Consider the following 19,441-nt stretch of genomic DNA (forward strand, 5'->3'; position numbering starts at 1 on the left):
GAGAGGATTGAGTTTTGCTGGGAGAAGAGACATTTTCCCTACTGTTAATAGGAGAGATGAATAAAGAGCCAATAAGGTGTGTAGATTTGTTGTAAGAGGAGAGTGAGTTCTTGACTGACCAAGGGCTTCCACTTTCTAAATGAAGTGTGAGCCACAGTGAACAGCTAAGAGCAAGGAGAGGAAAGAGGATGTGGAAGTTTAAAGAGAGAAAAAGTATAAAATGTGTCATCTTGAGTTAAAGAAAACTTATTCAAGGCACTTCTTATAGACAGTAAGGAAGACTTTATTTAAGAAAGCCTCCAAATTGGAAAGGAATAAATCAAATTATCCTTGTTTGCAGATGACATGATCTTATATTTAGAACACTTAAAGACTCTACCACAAAAAAAACCCCTCTTAGAACTGATAAACAAATTCACTAAAGTTGTAGGATACAAAATCAGCATGCAAAAATTAGTAGCATTTCTATTTGTTAACAGCAATCAATCTGAAAAAGAAATCAAGAAAACAATCCATTTTGCAACAGCTACCAAAAAAGAAAAGAAAAGAAAAAAACCTAGGAATAAATTTAACCAAAGAAGTGAAAAATCTCTACAAGGAAAACCACAAACACTGATGAAAAAAAATTGAGATGTATATAAAAAAATGGAAAAATATTCCATGCTCATGGATTAGAAGGGTTAATAGTTAAAATGTCTATACTACCCAAAGTTATTTACAGATTCAATACAATCCCTATTAAAATACCAATGACATTTTTCACAGAAATAGAAAAAAATCCTAAAAGTTGTATGAAATCATGAAAGACCCCAGATAGCTAAGGCAATCCTCACCAAAAACAGCAAAGCTGAAGGCATCACATTATCTGATGTCAAATTAGACAGTGAAGGTATAGTAATTCAAATAGCAAGGTAGCGACATAAAAACAGACATATAGACCAATGGAACAGAATAGAGAACCCAGAAGTAAGTCCACATACTTACATCCAACTTATTTTTGACAAGGGTGCCATTTTTAACAAAGGTGGCAAGAACATTTGGGAAAGAATGGTCTCTCTAATAAATGATGCTGGGCAAGCTGGATCTCCACATGCAGAAGTATGACATGAGATCTCCATTTTTCACAATATACAAAATCAACTCAAAATGGATTTGAGACTTGAATGTGAGACCTGAAGCTATGCAATTACTAAATAAAAACATTGGGAAAATGGTAAGGGCATTGGTCTGGGGAAAGATTTTTAGCAGGGGGATAAGATACTGAAAGCACAGGAAACAAAAGCAAAAATAGACAAATGGGATTAAATAACACTGTAAACCTTCTGCATAGCAAAGGAAACAATGAACAAAGTGAAAAGACAACTACAGAATAAAGAAAATATTTGCAAACTCTCCATCTGACCATCTGACAAGGAATTAATGCTCAAATAGCATGGGGAGAAATGACAGATACAGGTGAGGGGACGGAAGGCAGCAAAGCACACTGCCATGTGTGTACCTATGCAACAATCTTGCATGTTCATCACATGTACCCCAAAACCTAAAATGCAATAAAAAAAAAAAAAAAAAAAAAAAAAAAAAAAAAAGAAACTCAGAAAACTATATAACAAAAAATCCGATTAGGAATGGGCAAAAGATCTCAATAGACATTTCTCAAAAGAGGACATACAAATGGCCAACAGGTATAGCAAAAAATGCTCAACATCATTAATTATAAGGGAAACGTGAGTCAAAACAACAATGACTATTAGCTCACCCCAATTAGAATGGCTACTGAGAAAAGACAAAAAAATGCAATCAGTGCTAACAAGGATCTGGAGAAAGGAGAAGCCTCCTACACTGTTGGTGAGAATGTTAAGTAGCACAGCCACTACGGAAAACACTGTGGAGGTTCCTCAAAAAACTAAAATTAAAACTACCATATGATCCATTCATCCCACCGCTGGATATATAGCCAAAAAAGAGAAGAAAATTGGTATGTCAAAGAGATATCTGCACTCCTATGTTTATTACAACACTATTCCTAATAACCAAAAAATGAAATCAACCTAAGTGTCCATTAGTGGATGAATGAATTTTTTAAAATGTGGTATATAAAGGCTGGGCGTGGTGGCTCACGCCTGTAATCCAAGCACTTTGGAGGCCAAGGTGGGCGGATCACCTGAGGTCGGGAGTTCAAGACCAGCCTGACCAACATGGTAAAATCCCATCTTAAAAGGAAAAAAGAAAAAAAAATAGGAAAATAAATAAATAAAATGTGGTATATATGCACAGTAGAATATTATTCAGCCATAAAAAGAAGAAAATTCTGTCATTTGCAGCAATATAGATAGAACTGGAGGTCATTGTGTTAGGTAAAATAAGCCAGGCACAGAAAGACAAATATCACACGTTCTCACTCACATGTGGGAGCTAAAAAAGTGTAGATGAGAGTAGAATGACGGTTAACAGAGAGCAAGAAGGGGAGAAAGGAGGAAAGAAATGACGAGAAGTGGTTAATGGGTATAAAAATACAGTTAGATAAAAGAAATAAATTCCAACATTCAATAGTACAGTAAGAAAATTATAGTTAATAATAATTTACTGTGTCTTTCAAAATAGCTAGAAGGGAAAATTTGTAATGTTCCCACTGCAAAGAAAAAAATAAATGTTTGAGGTAATGGATATCTCAATTATCCTGATTTGATCACTATACACTGTATGCTGGTATCAAAATATCACATGTACTTTCAAAATATGTGTAATTGTTACATATGAAAAATAAATAAAATAACATAAAATCTAAAAAAAAAAAATAGACTACTGAAATGAGAGGTTTTGCAGTAGGAGAGATCAGCTCAACTCCAAATACAATAAAGATCAGTGGGAATTTATAGCCAAGAAGCAGACTGGGGCTCAGTGGATAGAAAATTACTAGAAGAAACATCAGGATAGGGGAGATTCTGGCTATACTGACTTGATAGGTGTCTTGCTGAAGATAGGTCAGATTGATACGATATTATGAATTGGGGATAAGGAATTTGATCAGATATTAAGAGTGCTCAAATACCCAGGATGGAGGATTTTCACTAAATGGATCCAGCAGTATTCTTGCTTAAATTTGACTAAGCAGGGCAAGGACAGAGCCCAGGGTCAAGTCCTCATTACAAAAGGGCTCAGAGGAAGCTGTCTAGAGTTTGGTCAAAGAGAGTCATTGCTACTTATGGGGCAGAAACATGAGCTTACTAGATAAATATAGGATTGTCAAGCAGGCAGGTTTAAGTGCTCCTTTAAGGTTTATGACCTTAAATTTAAAGTGAAACAAAATTCTGAATGTATGTTTGATTTTTTTTTCCCAATAAAGTTTAACTGCTTGACTTGAGAAGGTACCAGGCTGGGGCTGTGCCAAGTAAAACAACAGAGGGAATTAGATAAAATAAATTAGAGGCATTTGCTCAACCATGGTTGTATTAACAGAATGGAATACTGTTTTGGGAAGGAGGAAAGGGAAGCCTTCCTCTCTTATCAGGAATAAATATGGTTGATGGTCTATGGATTGTAGCTCTTGATAAGGTTGAAGGTTGTATACATGAAGAGTCAAGATGAAAGAAAGAGAGACAGTGATCTCAGAATGAGATATTTGAAATGGAGATATCAGAAGTAGCAAAGTTTCCATCAAGGCCAAGGGAACACACGACATTTGTATTTCTTGTGGTTTGTAGTAGCCACAAAAGAGAAGTGGGTATTCTATGAATGCAGATAGTAGAAAGCTCCAAGTAAATATGGATGGGAGTCTGTGTATTCTAAAGAGAATATCAAGTGGAAAGATGCCCAAGGGTGTTGAGAACTTATCAGAATTTCAACTCTGGAAAAATATACAAGTGATGAAAAAGAAAAATCAATACAGATTTGAAGATAGTAGTGTTGTTTGACAGGCTGCACTCTAAAAGAGCTAGATTAAACGAAGGTATATATAAAAGAAAAGGGTTGAGCGCTGTGACTCACGCCTCTAGTCCCAACACTTTGGGAGGCCAATGTGGGCAAATAACCAGAGGTCAGGAGTTCAAGACCAGCCTGACCAACATGGTGAAACCCCATCTCTACTAAAAATACAAAGTTAGCTGGGTGTGGTGGTGCATGACTGTACGGCCTGCTACTTGGAAGGCTGTGGCAAGAGAATCACTTGAACCTGGGAATCGGAGGTTGCAGTGAACTAAGATCATGCTGCTGCACTCCAGCTTGGGTGATGAAGTCAGACTCTGTCTCAGAAAGAAAGAGAGAGAGAGAGAGAGAGAGAGGGGGGGGAGGGAGGGAGGGAAGGAGGGAGGGAGGAAGGAAGAAGGTAGGGAGGGAAAGAGGGACAGAAGAAGAGAGGTAGGGAGGGAAGGAGGGAGGGAAGGAGAGAGATAGAGAGAGGGAGAAAGAAAGAAAGAAGAAAGAGAGAGAGAAAGAAAAAAGGAAAGGAAGAAAGGAAGAAAGAAAAAAGAAAAGAAGGAAAGAAAGAAAGAGAGAGAGGAGAGCACATATCCAGAAATAAGAAGAACAGGATAACAAAGACTGTCAGGAAGGAAAAGACCAGAACAAGTTGAGTTGTGTAAAAAATGAAATAAATGAAACAGACTTTTAAACCTATATTCTGAGGAAGAATAAGAAAGAGATCAACTACTTGGGGCAAATGGGGTCATTCATTCAGGCAGTTATTAAATGAGCTTTTACAGAGTCCCTACTGTGTGCTAGGAATTCAACAGTATGAGACTGAAAAGTACAAACTTTGCCCACAAAAACAAACACAAATTTTAAAGTGACAGTTACTAATAAATGAGTGACTATCATGAGACAGGCACTATTTTAAGCAATTTCCATATATTAGCTATTAAATCTTAATAACAACCCTATGGGTAAATACTAATATTATACACATTTTACAGATGACAGTTCTGAGGTAGAGAGAAGTTTACTAAATTGTTTAATAACACACAATTTATATAGAACAGGCAGTGTTTGAGTCCCATGTATCAGCTTGTAAAATCTGTAAATCTATCAGAAACTCATAAAGCAAGACGTGTTTTAGAACTCAGAAATGTTTTGGACTTCAGAAATATAAAATAATGCATATTCAGTCATCCCTTCATATCCACGGGACTTGGTCCCAGGACCCCTCCAGATGACAAAATCCCCAAATGCTCAAATCCCTCTTATGAAATGTTATAGCATTTGCATATAACCTATGCTCATACAGATGGTATGCTTTAAATCACCTCTAGGTTACTTGTAATTCCTAATACAGTGTACTAGTAACAGTTGCTACACTGTATTTTAGAATTTGTATGATTTCTTACTATTGCATTATTTTTATCATTTTTTTCCCAAGGATGTTTGATTTACAGTTGGTGGAACCAATGGGTTGTAGAACCCACAGGTGTGGAGGGCTCACTACTTTTATTTCATAATGTCTCTAGGATAGTCCAAGTGATTATGATGAACTTACTAAATGTTTTTGTAGTGAAACATATTAGTTTAATTCTAAATGGAATAATAACTAAAGATTATAAACTTTACATATCAGTCCAGGTTAAGTTGCATGGTCAAATGAGTTTTATTATCAAGAGAAGAAAGGAAGAAAGAAAAGAAGGGGAGAGGAGAGGAAGGGAGGGAAGGAGGGAAGAATGGAAATAAGGGGGAAAAGAGAGGAAAGAAAGAGCAAGGAAATCTTGGTTTTTAGTCCTCTCTATTTCTTGACTTGAAGATAAAGAATTTGGGCCTATATTCTATACAGATCACAGAGTGATAAAACAGGTGAAATTCAAAATGTTTAACAGTATAACTAGGGCACTGGCCAACTAGAAGGAGAGACTGGAAACCAGTCTTGGGGAGGAATCCTAAAGACCACATACCATGGTGACAGTTAACCTTTTAGTTGTTGTATTTTAAGAAAGTGCAATGAAGGACAGAGATGTGGCTTAGGACTGCCAGGGAGAGAGACAGTGAGAACGCTTGGTAGACAGGTAGCTTTGAGGCAACAACTTCTAAAAACAAACAACAGGAAATATTGTAATATGTTACCAATCAGTACCTTGGAGAGATCATTACACAACACCACGACAATACTGTTTTATATATATATATATATATATATATATATATATATATATATATATACATACACATACATATATATATATGCACATATATATACATATACATACATATATATATACACACATGCACACACACACACACACACACACAGAGTGGTAGAGCAGAAAGGAGAAACATGTATACATAGAAGTGGATAGGGGCAGGGAGGAAGGGAATCAGGATGTTTTCTCATTGAGCTTAGACTTTAATAATAATAAAAATGATGGCAAACACTGAGATATCATATATGCCAGGCCCTCTTCTAAATACTTTATATTCTAAATACTTTATACTTTAAAAAATACTTACGGAGGGTCCAGGCATGGTGGTTCACACCTGTAATCCCAGCACTTTGGAAGGCTGAGGTGGATAGATCACAAGGTCAGGAGATTGAGACCATCTTGGCCAACATGGTGAAACCCCTCTCTACTAAAATAGAAAAAATTAACTGGGTGTGGTGGCATGCACCTGTACTGCCAGCTATTTAGGAGGCTGAGGCAGGGGAATTACCTGAACCCAAGAGGCAGAGGCGGAGATTGTAGTGAGCCAAGATCACACCACTACACTTCAGTCTGGTGACAGAGCAAGACTCTATCTCAAAAATAAATAGACAGATAGATAGATAGATAGATAGATAGATAGATAGATAGATAGACAGGTGATAGATAAATAAATAAAAACTTACTGAATCCTCACAATAGCTCTATAGGAGTGTGCTGCTATTATCCCCAGTTTTCAGATGAGAAAACCGAGGCACAGAGCAGTTAAAATCTTTCTGCAGGCTAAACAGTTGCTAGGTGGCAGAGCCAGGACTTGAATTTAGGCAATCTGGCTTCTGTGTCCATGCACAAAACCACCACACTAGACACTCCATTCTAAATTCATCTTTACACAACAGTCCCTTATCCTGCACCAAGAATGTGAGCCTGGGGCCAAGTGTCATTCATTTTCTCATCCTCTGCACAATGCCTAGGTTATAATAAATAGACAATAAATAGTTGTGATTGCCGTTATTTTATGAAATAATGCCCAAAAGATACTGAACAGTTAGGAGGAGAACTGAAGAAAAGAGTCTTAGACAAGGAGCACAGTGTGAGCAGAGACATGGAAGCCTTTGGCAGCAACTCCCATTGTGATTCCATTTTCACTACCAAAGGAAATAATCTTCAAACTGAAAGAAGTGGAATCAATAGGGGTTGCAAACTCAAAACACTTCATGGGGCAGTCCAGTAGCATAAATGTGTGAAAATGCTAAGTGAAGAAAATAGAAAGCTTAGTAAGAACTGGAGGAACCAGGGAGTGAATGCCCTGACCATAGGCATTCAAGTTCAGACTCCCTGAAGCACTTCTTTTGTATCCTTTGGCTTAGAGAGATTTAAAAGGAGATGATTTTTTAAAAAGTGAATAGGGGTTTTGGAAAAAAAAATAACTCAGAAAAAATTATGAGCTGATAGAACCATCTTTGGTCCTCTTTATGTAAATAGATCGAGGAAGAATCCAGAATGTAGAACATGGATGTACCCATACAAAGAAAAAGGAGAATAGCTTGATTCCTGAGTCTACAAATCAACGAATCTGACAATGATTTCTGGGGAAGACTCTAGTAGAGACGATTGAATAGATAAGTTATAAGCAATTAGCAGGGAAGTCAGAAATAATTGGAAGGACCCTTGGATTATTAAAACATGAGTTACCCTAAACTAAGTTTAATTATTTCTTTGATAAGAGCTTTCCAGGCTACTAGATCATTGTCTTAAGACCTCTTGTAGACAAGATGGAGAACCCCAGGATGGATCTGTGGTTAAGACCTTGGTCTCTGTTCTCTATCCCGGTGAGGTTCTGTAAAGAGTATTATGTTGGAACCAAAAATACGAGGAGACCATAAGCAGTGGAAGCTCATCTAGAGAATGCAACCAGGTTGGTCAAGTAACTTGAAACTACCTCATTATATAGAATAACAAAGATATATGATCTAGAGAAAGACAAGAGTAGAAAAGGAAAAACAAAATGCTCTCTTTAAAGGCTTTAGAGCATGCTACATGGAGGAAGAATAAAGCGTATAGTAACATATAACAGATTCCTTTGTAAGACAATGAGATCCCAGTTGCTGGACCCCCATGGCTGTTGGGAAAATGTTTTTCTAGTAAGTGGTACAAACTCTGACTTAGTCTTTAGGTAAGAGTCTCAACCAGTTCTATAACTTTATTAATGAGCAAATGGATAACTGAAGGAGAAAAATGAGTTTATCCAATGCCATATAGTGCTAGGAGGAAACCCAAGATTCTGACTTACTAGTTCAGTGATGTGTCAACAATTCCATGGCACTTGGAAGCAATTTGGCTCCTTCTTCATGGTGCTGAAACGAAAGGAAGATAACATTAATTATCCCACTAAACTCTATTGCCTTTCCCCAAAGCTATAGGGTTCTAAGTGGAAGAAGCTAGACAAGTTCAAAACAATATTCAGCCTGACAATATTTCAGTGGCATATTCTTTAAGTATCATATAGCAATTGCCTCATTTTAAGGAATTTAATCTGCTTCGTGAGGCAGACTGAATTTGACTTGCTGGTTTGTACTAAAATTCTGTTATTTTCTGGTTGATAGTCAAATCCATTAAACTGACAGAACTTTAAAGCAAGTATGCAAATACTCTATCAATACATTAACAAAAGTTTGGTATGCCAGTAAGCAGCAATTTTCAATCACAAGTACATGCATGTTTTCCTGTCATTTACTACAGCAACCACCATTGAGGTCATTATATACCACTTAAATACTCAATACAAAACAAACAAACAAAAAAAACTCAGTACATGTTCCATGTCAGGTAACTCTGACAAGAAATATTTTCAATGAGGACCTTTCTGAGAGCCCTCAAACAGCCTATCTCTACAAAATGAAACACAAAGAATTCACCCAAGCAGAGCTAAGTGGCTCCACCAATTTAGAAAAGGAAGGGAAGTTAGGATTTAGCATACATCTTCTATGTACCAGACACTGCCAGATCATGTATGCCTCATAGCCAACTGTGAACTGTTATTCAATACATGCATATGTATCTGCATATTATTTTATAAAAACGATTTCAGTTTGTCTATGAAGCAGGAACTAATATTCTAAGTTTGCAGATAAAGAAACTAAGGTTCTAAATGTAGTTAGTTTGCCTAAGATTTTAGCTAATAAGTAAAGGGACCCAGAATTGAACATGTTTACAGCAAAGTTTTGTGGATTCTTTCTGCTGTACAGGTACTACGTGGGTTAAAAGTGGTAACTTCTAGACGATATAGAAGTGCCAAGTTTACGAAAAATAGGCTTGAGAGTTTATATGTTTTTATGTCATTATTATGGTATTTCTACAAAATTTGTATCTATCTATCTATATATATATAGAGAGAGAGGGAGACGGAGTCTCACTCTTTCACCTAGGCAGGAATGCAGTGGCACAATCTTGGCTCATTGCAACCTGCACCTCCCAGATTCAAGCTGATTCTCCTGCCTCAGCCTCCCAAGTAACTGGAATTACAGCGGCATGCTATCACACCTGGCTGATTTTTGTATTTTTAGTAGAGACAGGGTTTCACCATGTTGGCCAGGCTGGCCTCGAACTCCTGACCTCAGGTGATCCACCCACCTTGCCTTCCCAAAATGCTGAAATTATAGGTGGGAGCCACCGCACCTGACCAAAATTTGTATATTTTCAAGACAGACTTTTTCATCATTCTGTCTTTAAGCCAAGTCAATGAGAAAACTAGCTTTGATATACAGATAAAATGCATCACTTTGTCCAACCTTTGTCTTTCTTTGTGAGTTGTTATGGTTAGGAAAGGATCTGGGGAAGGAGGTGTGGGAACCAGAATTCTCATCACTATTTCAGCATGTGTGCTTTCCGCATGCCAATTTCTTTGTATGCAAAATGGCAGACACTGAATAGATTATTTATACAACCCCTTCTATCTCTGACCTTCCATAATTTTTAGTTTCTTCACTTTTTTCTCTCAAAAAATCAAAGTAGCTCCTTATGGGAACATATCCAGAAGGTACTACAAAGTGGAATAAATATGAGAAATTAAGAATCAAAACCCGAAGCAACCTTCTTCTTTGGTTCCAGAAGACAAAGGCCTAGATTACAATACATTTAAAAAATATATTTCCCCTCCGCTACCTCAGGCTTTCTGATTTAGTATAGGATCAAGGGTAGAAATAAGAAATGTGTTGGAAAATTTGATCTGCTTCTTGTAATTCTAATCCAATTATAAGCAGAAAATGCCAAATATATCTTCTAAAAACCCATCATTAAATTCCTTGCTCACTTTTGTAAGCTTAAGAGTTTAGATAGTTTTGATGCAAATTCTGGACTCCTGGGTACCTTTCATATTCAACCAACATAAGAAGTAAATATGTAAAATTTTACAAGATCAAAAATTCTTCCTCAAGGACACTTAGACTCATTTCTTTCTCTTTTTTTTCTTTTTTCCATTGTTTTGCTTCATATTGTCTGAAAGGAGGATCTGCTTTTGTAGTAAAATAAGACTGATGTTGACACAAGCTAACTCTCGATAATAAATGATAAGCAGAATTATTAATTATTTCATTCACTTATTCATTCAACAAATATTTATGAAGTGCCTACTACATACGAGACACTGGAATAAGCACTGAGGATAAACACTGTGTGAAAATAGACATGCTCATGGAGCCTAGAGCTGGCGGAGGAGAAATGAAATACAAAGGAAAGAGATAGATTATTTCAGAACATATAACAGGACAGCAAGTCCAGGAGATCAGCGAAGGCTTCCTGGAAGAGGAACAGTTGGGCTGAGATCTGAAGGATGAGTATTATTTAGAAAGGTAAAGATGAGGTAACAGTTGGTGCAGGCAGAAGAAGCAGGCACAAAGCACCTGAGATGGGACTGCACATGGCAAATATGAAGGAAGTCAGGAAGATTTTCTGCTGGGTTTTTTTTTTCTTTCTTTTTCATTTTAATCACTATAAGTTACTTTACAATTTTCTCTGGAGACCCCCCCAAAAAGTTTTGTCTTTGTACTTTAGTAACTTGTTACTAAATTTTACTGAGTGTTTGGAGTCATTTTTTCTGCTTTCTGGAAATGGTGCACCTTCCCAATTGGGAGATAAAATTATTTGGTCACTTTGGGAACATTTTATTTATATGTTTAAATAATTTGTTCTATTTTATTAATTTGATTTTCTTTTTCTGAGACTCTAATTATGTGTATGTTGGATTTCCTGTGCCTGTTCATAACTACTCTCCTGGTCTTCGTGTTTTTTCTTTTTTGTTAAGACAGAGTCTCACTCTGTCTCCTAGGCTGTAGTGCAGTGGCACAATCTCAGGTCACTTCAACCTCCACCTCCGAGGTTCAAGCAATTCTCCTGCCTCAGCATCCCGAGTACGTGGACTATAGGTACACACCACCACACCTGGCTAATTTTCATGTTTTTAGTAGAGACAGGTCTGCCTTGAATTCCTGTCCTCAAGCAATACTCCTGCCTCGGCCTCCCAAAGTGCTGGAATTATAGGTGTGGGCCACTGTGTTGGTCACTTTAGTTATTTTTTCTATCCTTCCTCCTCCCTTTTTTCCCCTTCCCTCTCTTCCCTCCTCCATTATTCTCTTCCTTTCTTTCTTCATTCCCTTTCATTTGATTTGCTCAGTTTTCTTTTTTTGTTGTTGTTGTTTTTTGTTTGTTTATTTTTGAGACAGAGTTTTGCTCTTGCTCCACAGACTGGAGAGCAATGTTGTGATCTCAGCTCACTGCAATCTCACCATCCCAGGTTCAAGCGATTCTCCTGCTAAACCTCCCAAGTAGCTGGGATAACAGGCATGTGCCACCATGCCCAGCTAATTTTGTATTTTTAGTAAAGACAGACTTTCACCATGTTGGTCAGGCTGGTCTCAAACCCATGACTTCAGGTAATCCATCTGCCTTGGCCTCCCAAAGTCCTGGGACTACAGACATGAGCCACCGCACCCAGCCGATTTGCTCAGTTTTTTCATTCCTGGTCTTCGCATCTCTTACTGTGTTTTCAGCAATGTCTGTACTCTGTATACTCCTCATTCACCTTCATTTCCAGTTTTATTTTTATTTTTTTCACTTTTTCCCCAGATCTCTAAGTGCTCATGTTTCACCTGCTACTGTTTTTGACCATCTCTTCTCTGACGTTCTGTATTCTAGGTTGTGTTCTTGCTTCTAGAGGCAATTAACATACCACTATTGTTATTTAATTCACAGTTAAATATATTTTTAAGTTTTCACCTGTCCAACTGGAACTTAAAAAGAAATGTTTGCTGAGTATCTTCTTCTACCATTATATGAATATTTGTGATTCCTTTTCATATTTTTATTGCAGCATCTTTATCTGGTCCATGTTGTAGTTCACCTTGAAGTAGACAATTTTCTTTTTCTGAACCCACTATTTGCAGGAGGGGGGTCTGTGTATAGAGAAGACCCACGATCATGTTTTAGTTGAGTAGGAATTTTCTTTTTGAGCCAGGAGATGATGTGGGACTTTGGCCTCTAAGTATCTCTCAGCTAATAAGAGGGAGCCAAGAGTTGGGTGGCACAGGCTGCTTCCTGTAAAATTTGGCTTTTCTGTGTTTTTCTCCTTTGGCTGGAACTCTTTTGGTTTTCAGAACCAAATCAATTCCAGGAAAACTCCTGCTTCCAGCTGGTGCATATCTCTGTTATAGTAATAGACCAAGTATTTAGGGTTTTGCATTATGCTGGTGGAAAAATGATGTAATAACATTTTTAAGTTATTCTTCCTCCTCTATGTACCTCCATATGATCTACACTACTATTGGCAGTCACGTCATCCATTTTCTAATTCAGGGTTTCAGTCTATGGCCATATCACCCTGAACATGCCTGATCGCAGCTGATTTGGGGGTCTCAGCTGTCTCCTAATTTAATCATAAATAGAGCTTAAATTTTTATTTACATTTTCCTACTTCCTTGGAAGGGGAGGAGATTTCCAACAGGATAAAAGAAAATTCTAACTTTACACCACCATAATAGAATCCGAAGTACTTATAGTTAAATAGTTTAACCCAAACACCTACATAAATGTATTTCAATAATGCTTTTCAGGCCTTATCAGAAATAACCAGAAATCATAAGAGATGTGAGTTAACAGAAGTGTTTTCATTTTCTTAGCAGTTTATTCTGGTCATTTTTCTTTCAACCATTTTTTAATGATCAATATATTATTTATTATTATTTTCAATAGAGATGAAATAAAATCAGTTTTTACCTTCAAATTTCTATTTCAGCCTTTATCTTAGAAGAAAAAATAGGAACTAAATAGGAACCTATAAAATCCTAAACGATCAACAGTGTCACCTCTCTAATCTAAAAGTAGCTAAAATGCCCTTTGAGTACAAAGAAAATCAAGTTTTAAACATTAAAGAATGCAGAGAATATTTTATACAAACACTTCATGCAGAATATACTAGAAAATATACCTAAGCCAACTAAGAAATAACAGAATGAAACTTGAAATAACTAAATAACTAAAACATATACACACATAAAATCATAAAACCATGGCAAAAGACTACCAATGAACACTGAATCTGTTTAACTGTAGGATTAAAATTAAAACAAGAATGCAGATTGTATGACAGAATAGAATATAATGATATAAACATGAGAAATCAGAAATATTATAACTAACAGACATTTGGAGAAGGTACGATAGAAGATGAAACATTTAAGCATAGTGATTTTCTTATATTTAATAGATGGAGGTGAAAAAATCAATTCAAATTGGCACATCATGGAAAAGGCATAAAAGTTTGTTTAATGATACAAAAGTAAGATTAGAAAATAAGATGATCATCTAAAACTGGGTAGTAAGAAAGAAGAAAGAAGGGAGGGAGAAGAAAAATTAAAACATTTCATTATTACTCATGGTAGGAAATTAATAGATAATGCCAAAAGAAATGGAGGAAATTGGTCAGGCATGGTGACTAACACCTGTAATCCCAACACTTCGGGAGGCCGATGCAGGCGGATCACGAGGTCAGGAGATCAAGACCATCCTGGATAACATGGTGAAACCCTGTCTCTACTAAAAATACAAAAAATTAGCTGGGCATGGTGGCATGCACCTGTAGTACCAGCTACTCGGGAGGATGAGGCAGGAGAATTCCTTGAACCCAGAGGCAAATGTTGCAGTGAGCAGAGAGAGCGCCACTGTACTCCAGCCTGGGCAACAAAGCGAAACTCCCATCTCAAAAAAAGAAAAAAGAAAGAAAGAAAGAAATGGAGGAAATTGTGAAAAGTTGTTATAATGATAAGCACATACACATATCAGAAGAAACATATATACATATAAAATCATAAAACAAGCTACATGGTGAGAGTATTTAAAAATAATACAGAATTCAAACATAAAGTAATAAACAAGACCAAACATATCTATCATATCATTAAATACAAATGGCCTAATCTCATCTATTAAAAGAAAAATCTTTGTCAATCGTAATACAGAAAAAAATTCCATTGTGTGCTATGTAAAAGATACATAAAGCAAAGAGATTAAGAATGGTTGAGAATAAAAAGATGGGCAAATACATAGCAAGCAAGTCTGAACAAAAAGAAATCTGGGAATCTCAGACGAAGTTTAGTTCAACACTAAATATAAACCAAGAAAAATAAGAGAACGTATAGTACTAAAAGAATACAATCCACAAAGAAGTTCTCAATATCTATAAATACTATACAAATATTCCTGAGGCAAAAACACAAGTAATACAATTAAAAAATAGACAGAGCCACATTAGCTGTATGGAACTTACTTTAGACTGTAACATATCAAGGGTACTTCCAAAATTATATATATATATGAAATATGCTTATATATCTATGGATATAGGAGGCCCAAAAATAATATGATGGCTCTAATGGATACATAGGAAGTCTCTATTTTCAGATATCCAAGTAATGGCCACACATATACAAAAAGAGACATATTTTAGGTCACAAAGAAAACATAAAAAGAGAATACTCCAAACAGTAAAAGTAGTACTAAACACATTACCCGATAATGATGTAGTAAAATTAAACCAGAAAACAAAAATCACCTGCTACTGAAACTTTACAAGCTCTCTGTCAAACAACTATAAGGTCAAAGGAATTATTCATAAATCAAAATTGCAGAATTTTCTAAAAACTAGCAATAAAGGCTGGGCCTCATGGCTCATGCCTGTAATCCCAGCACTTTGAGAGGCCAAGATGGGTTGATCACTTAAGATCAGGAGTTTGAGATCAGTTTAACAAACATGGTGAAACCCTATTTCTACTAAAAAAAAAAAAAAAAAAAAATGCAAAAATTAGCCAGGTGTGGTGGCATAGTCCCAGCTATTTGGGAGGCTGAGGCAGGAGAATCACTTGACCCCAGAAGGTGGAGGTTGCAGTGACCCTAGATAGTGCCACTGCATTCTATCCTGGATGACAGAGCAACACTCTATCTCAAAAAAAGAAAAAAAATAATTAAAACTAGTAATCAAAACCCTATATATAAGAACTTATGTGATTCAGTCAAAGCGGCAATCATCAGTGAAGTCGTCCTTACTTATATCACTAAACAAGAAGAAATTCAATGAACTGAGTATCCAACTCCTAGAATTAGAAGCAGATCAATGCTATAAACAAATGAAACCCAAAAATGAGTAAATAGTAAAGGAAAAGTTATTAAATTAGAATATAGAATGTACAGAACTCAAATAAATCCAAAAGATGATTTTTTAAAAAGCAACAACACACCCACATACAATAAAATAAACTGTTTTAATATAGTCAAGAAAGGATGGGAAACACAGACAAAGAAAAGAAGAAATAATCACAGATAAGCCATTTTAAGTAACCATATCAGATGTCTTTGATCAACAAATTCTCAAATTAATTTGAAAATTTGGTTGAGATAGATAATCTTCTAGGAAAATATAACTTACCAAAACTGACTTCAGAAGAGAGAAAAAAAAATCTAAACTGACCAATTGCTACTGACCAATTTAAATTAGTTTGTTAAATAGCTTCATTTTCCCACCACCTCCAAAAAAAAGCCCATAGCTCAGTTGGTTTCACAGGGAGAGTTCTAACAAACCTTTAGAGAATAGCTAATTCTCATGCTATTTCAAATTGTTTCCAAACATAGAACAAGGAAGGAAGCTTCCACTTCTTTTAAATACAGTAATGAAAACATGGATGCAGAAATCCAAAAAAGAAATAAAACTACAAACCAGTCAGATTTATAAATATAAATAAGTCCCGTCTATATAAAATATTATTATAGAGAACCAGGAGTTATGTTAAAAACAACATGTCATGACCAAGTGAAGTTTAATTTAAAAATGCAAGCTTGCTTTTTAATTTGGAAATATATTACTGTAATTCACTATTTTAGTAAGACTTAAGAAGGGAAATCACAATCATTATCAAACATGCTAAAATAAGTGTATAGTAAAATTCAATATCCATTTTCAACAGATCCTCTTAATAAACTAGAAAGATATGAAAAAAAAATATATGGCCTCTTTGCTTTCACTTTTCTTTCAAATGTCACATTAGTGAGGCCTTTCAGATCTTTTTAACATTTGAACTCTCACATCATATTCCTCTTGCTTGCTTGCTTTTTCTCCATTGCACCAATCACCTTCAATCATTCTATATAATGTTCTTATTTATTTTTCATTGTCTGCTCCCATTGGAATATAAGTTTCATAAAGTTAGATATTTTTGTTTATTTTGCTTTCTGCTCTGTTCACTGATGGCCTGGTGTATAATAAACACTATATATCTGTTGGGCAAATGAATGAATGGATAAATTAATGCTATTTTATGCAAAAGTGTGCAAATGCTCTTTATACATAGTTATGAATGAGTTTCTAAGACATATTTCTAAGTAAAAAATGTATGATACAGTAGAGTGTGTAAAGTATGCTACTATTTTGTGTAGAAAGATGAGGAGGAGGAGTGCAGCAGAAAGAAGAGCAGGGCAGTGAAAAGGAGGAGAGGGAGGGAAAATAAACACCTATTTGCATAGGCATAAATTATTCCTAGAAGTCTGTATGAGAAACTGATAAAACTTGATGACTTTGGTAGGAAAAGCAAGAGAGTGAGGCACAGAGACAGGAGAGAGACTGTTTATAATACAATCTTTGTTTCTTTTGAATGTTAAGTATGAGACTATTTCAATGACACCATCTTCCAATATAAATAAATAAATAATTTACATGCCCAAACAAAGCTTTATAGAGAAAAATAGCCTAATATCAGTTAAACTCACACACACACACACACACACACACACACACACCATGCAAAAATATATTAAAATGAGTAAAATAACATCTTGTCTTTTCTAAATTCTGGAATAGCAGAAAATGATTCCAGAAGATATTTGTGTATTATATAATTGAATATATATTTCAGCATTTCAAGATAACTTTAGTGGATTTATGAAACAACACTTCAAATTAGCTTTAGTGGACTTATCAGTTTTCGGTTACATTGAAGTTTTGTTTCGTTTCTCTGCTCAGTGTCCAGTCCCCTTCCATGGTATATCCTTGATTTTTACTTTGAGGGACCAGCCTTCTCGTCTTTTTCATGCTGAGCATGAGTGATAGAGCGCATGATGCAAGCGTAACCAATTAGTGAATTCCAACCCCTTACCACAGTTACTGATTCAGATACAAACCAATCAATGACAACAACATTGAAGCCCAGCACTTTTGGTTGATCTCTTGAAACGACTCTCTTTTATACTGGTCAGATATTGTATCAAAGTCTGAAGTAGGCAGAGGTCACTAGGGAAACAGAATATACTCAATCATTGAAAGCACAACTAAGAAAGGGATCTTCATGACAACATTTAAGCCCTGAATCAAACCATACCTGAAGGTATACAATTCTACTCATGGATTTTTTTTTGGCTCATAGTAGCTAACAGCTTTTTTTCCTTATGCCATCTTGAGTAAGGTTATATGTTATAATACTTTTAACTGAAGAGTTGATAGATATAGTAGCCATTATTCTCCTGCCCTGTCAACCTACTGAGAAGTTAGAAATCTTACCCAGTGTTACAAAGCTAGAATTGTTGAAACCAGGATTTGAATTTAGAATTCTGGCTAAATTCAAATTTGTATCTGGCTCCAAAGCCCTCATTCTTCTGGGAACAGCTTGAGAAAAAGAGAGAGCGAGCCTGTTTGCAGGAGCGATAGTATTATTGGACCACAACATCACATATGAGAAGAGAGCAATAATTAAGAGGGAAAAATCCCTGAATGGAGCTGATAAACCCCGTAAGATAAGATAGTTACACAGTGTTAAACACCTAAGGGTTATTTCATATGCCCAGTAGCACTCTAACTGCTAAATGTATTTAAATAATCTTTTAGAATGGTTGAAGCCATCTTTTGTGGTTTCTCATATAGAATGTGTCAAAGACTTTTGTGTATGAGAAAAAGGGTGAGATTCATTGACGTTTTCTCCATGCTTTCTCCAAGTCCCTGAAGAATAGCAACATAAGAGATAAGCTAATGAAATAGTTAATAATTTAAGTTATGACTTATTCTTTACAGCCAGTATGTCTTTTGACATTTTCTAAAAAGAAAAAGAACTGAACAAAAAACTTGCCCCAGGATTCCAAACTGCAGGTGGCATCAAAGGAACTAAAACCAAGAGAAAGTTCCATTCATCAGCTTCCTGCCAGCCAACAATTTCTTCTGATAAGAGCCCGTGGAAGAACACTGTAAGACACGGTCATCCACTTTTTCCTACTGTTTTCCTGGAAAGAATTGATTTTCTGAAACATATTCTTAGAGCTTTGTACACTAAGAAGTGCTAGACAAACAAAAGGTATAATACTATAATTGCTTTCGTTATGCAAAAAAATGCAATTTAAAGGAATGAGTCTCAAGTAGGAGTGATTTTCCCCTCCAACAGACACCTGGCAATATCTGGGGACACTTTTGGTTGTCACAGTTACAGGGTGGGGGGCTGTGTGGATACTGGCATCTGGTGGATAGAGATCAAGGATGCTTCTGTGGGAGGGTACCCTAGAACTGTTGAAACCAGGATTTGAATTTAAGATTATTAGATTCCAACATCATCATTCTTTCTACAATACTTTGATACCATTGAGATGTCACTGACAGCAGGAGACAGAGAGAGAGAGAGAGAGAGAGAGAGAGAGAGAGAAACATATTGTTGGACAACAACATCACATATGAGAAAAGACCAGTAACTAAAGGGGCAAAAACCCCTAAACAAAGCTGAAATACACAAGACAACCTCCCACATCCA

General features: G+C 36.0%; 1 long non-coding RNA gene across 6 annotated transcripts in view; it reads right to left on the bottom strand.

Moving 5' to 3' along the window:
- The window catches only part of LOC104651657 (uncharacterized), a 386,100-nt gene that overhangs the window by 112,441 nt on the left and 254,218 nt on the right, over nucleotides 1–19,441 (bottom strand). For all 6 annotated transcript variants that reach the window (XR_012518359.1, XR_012518362.1, XR_012518361.1 and 3 more), the window contains exon 3: nucleotides 8,410–8,473. This is a non-coding gene — a long non-coding RNA (uncharacterized LOC104651657). The remainder of the gene's footprint in view (nucleotides 1–8,409; nucleotides 8,474–19,441) is intronic.

This window comes from Saimiri boliviensis, chromosome 7 (assembly GCF_048565385.1).
Source record: "Saimiri boliviensis isolate mSaiBol1 chromosome 7, mSaiBol1.pri, whole genome shotgun sequence".
NCBI classification, from domain to species: Eukaryota; Metazoa; Chordata; class Mammalia; order Primates; family Cebidae; genus Saimiri; species Saimiri boliviensis.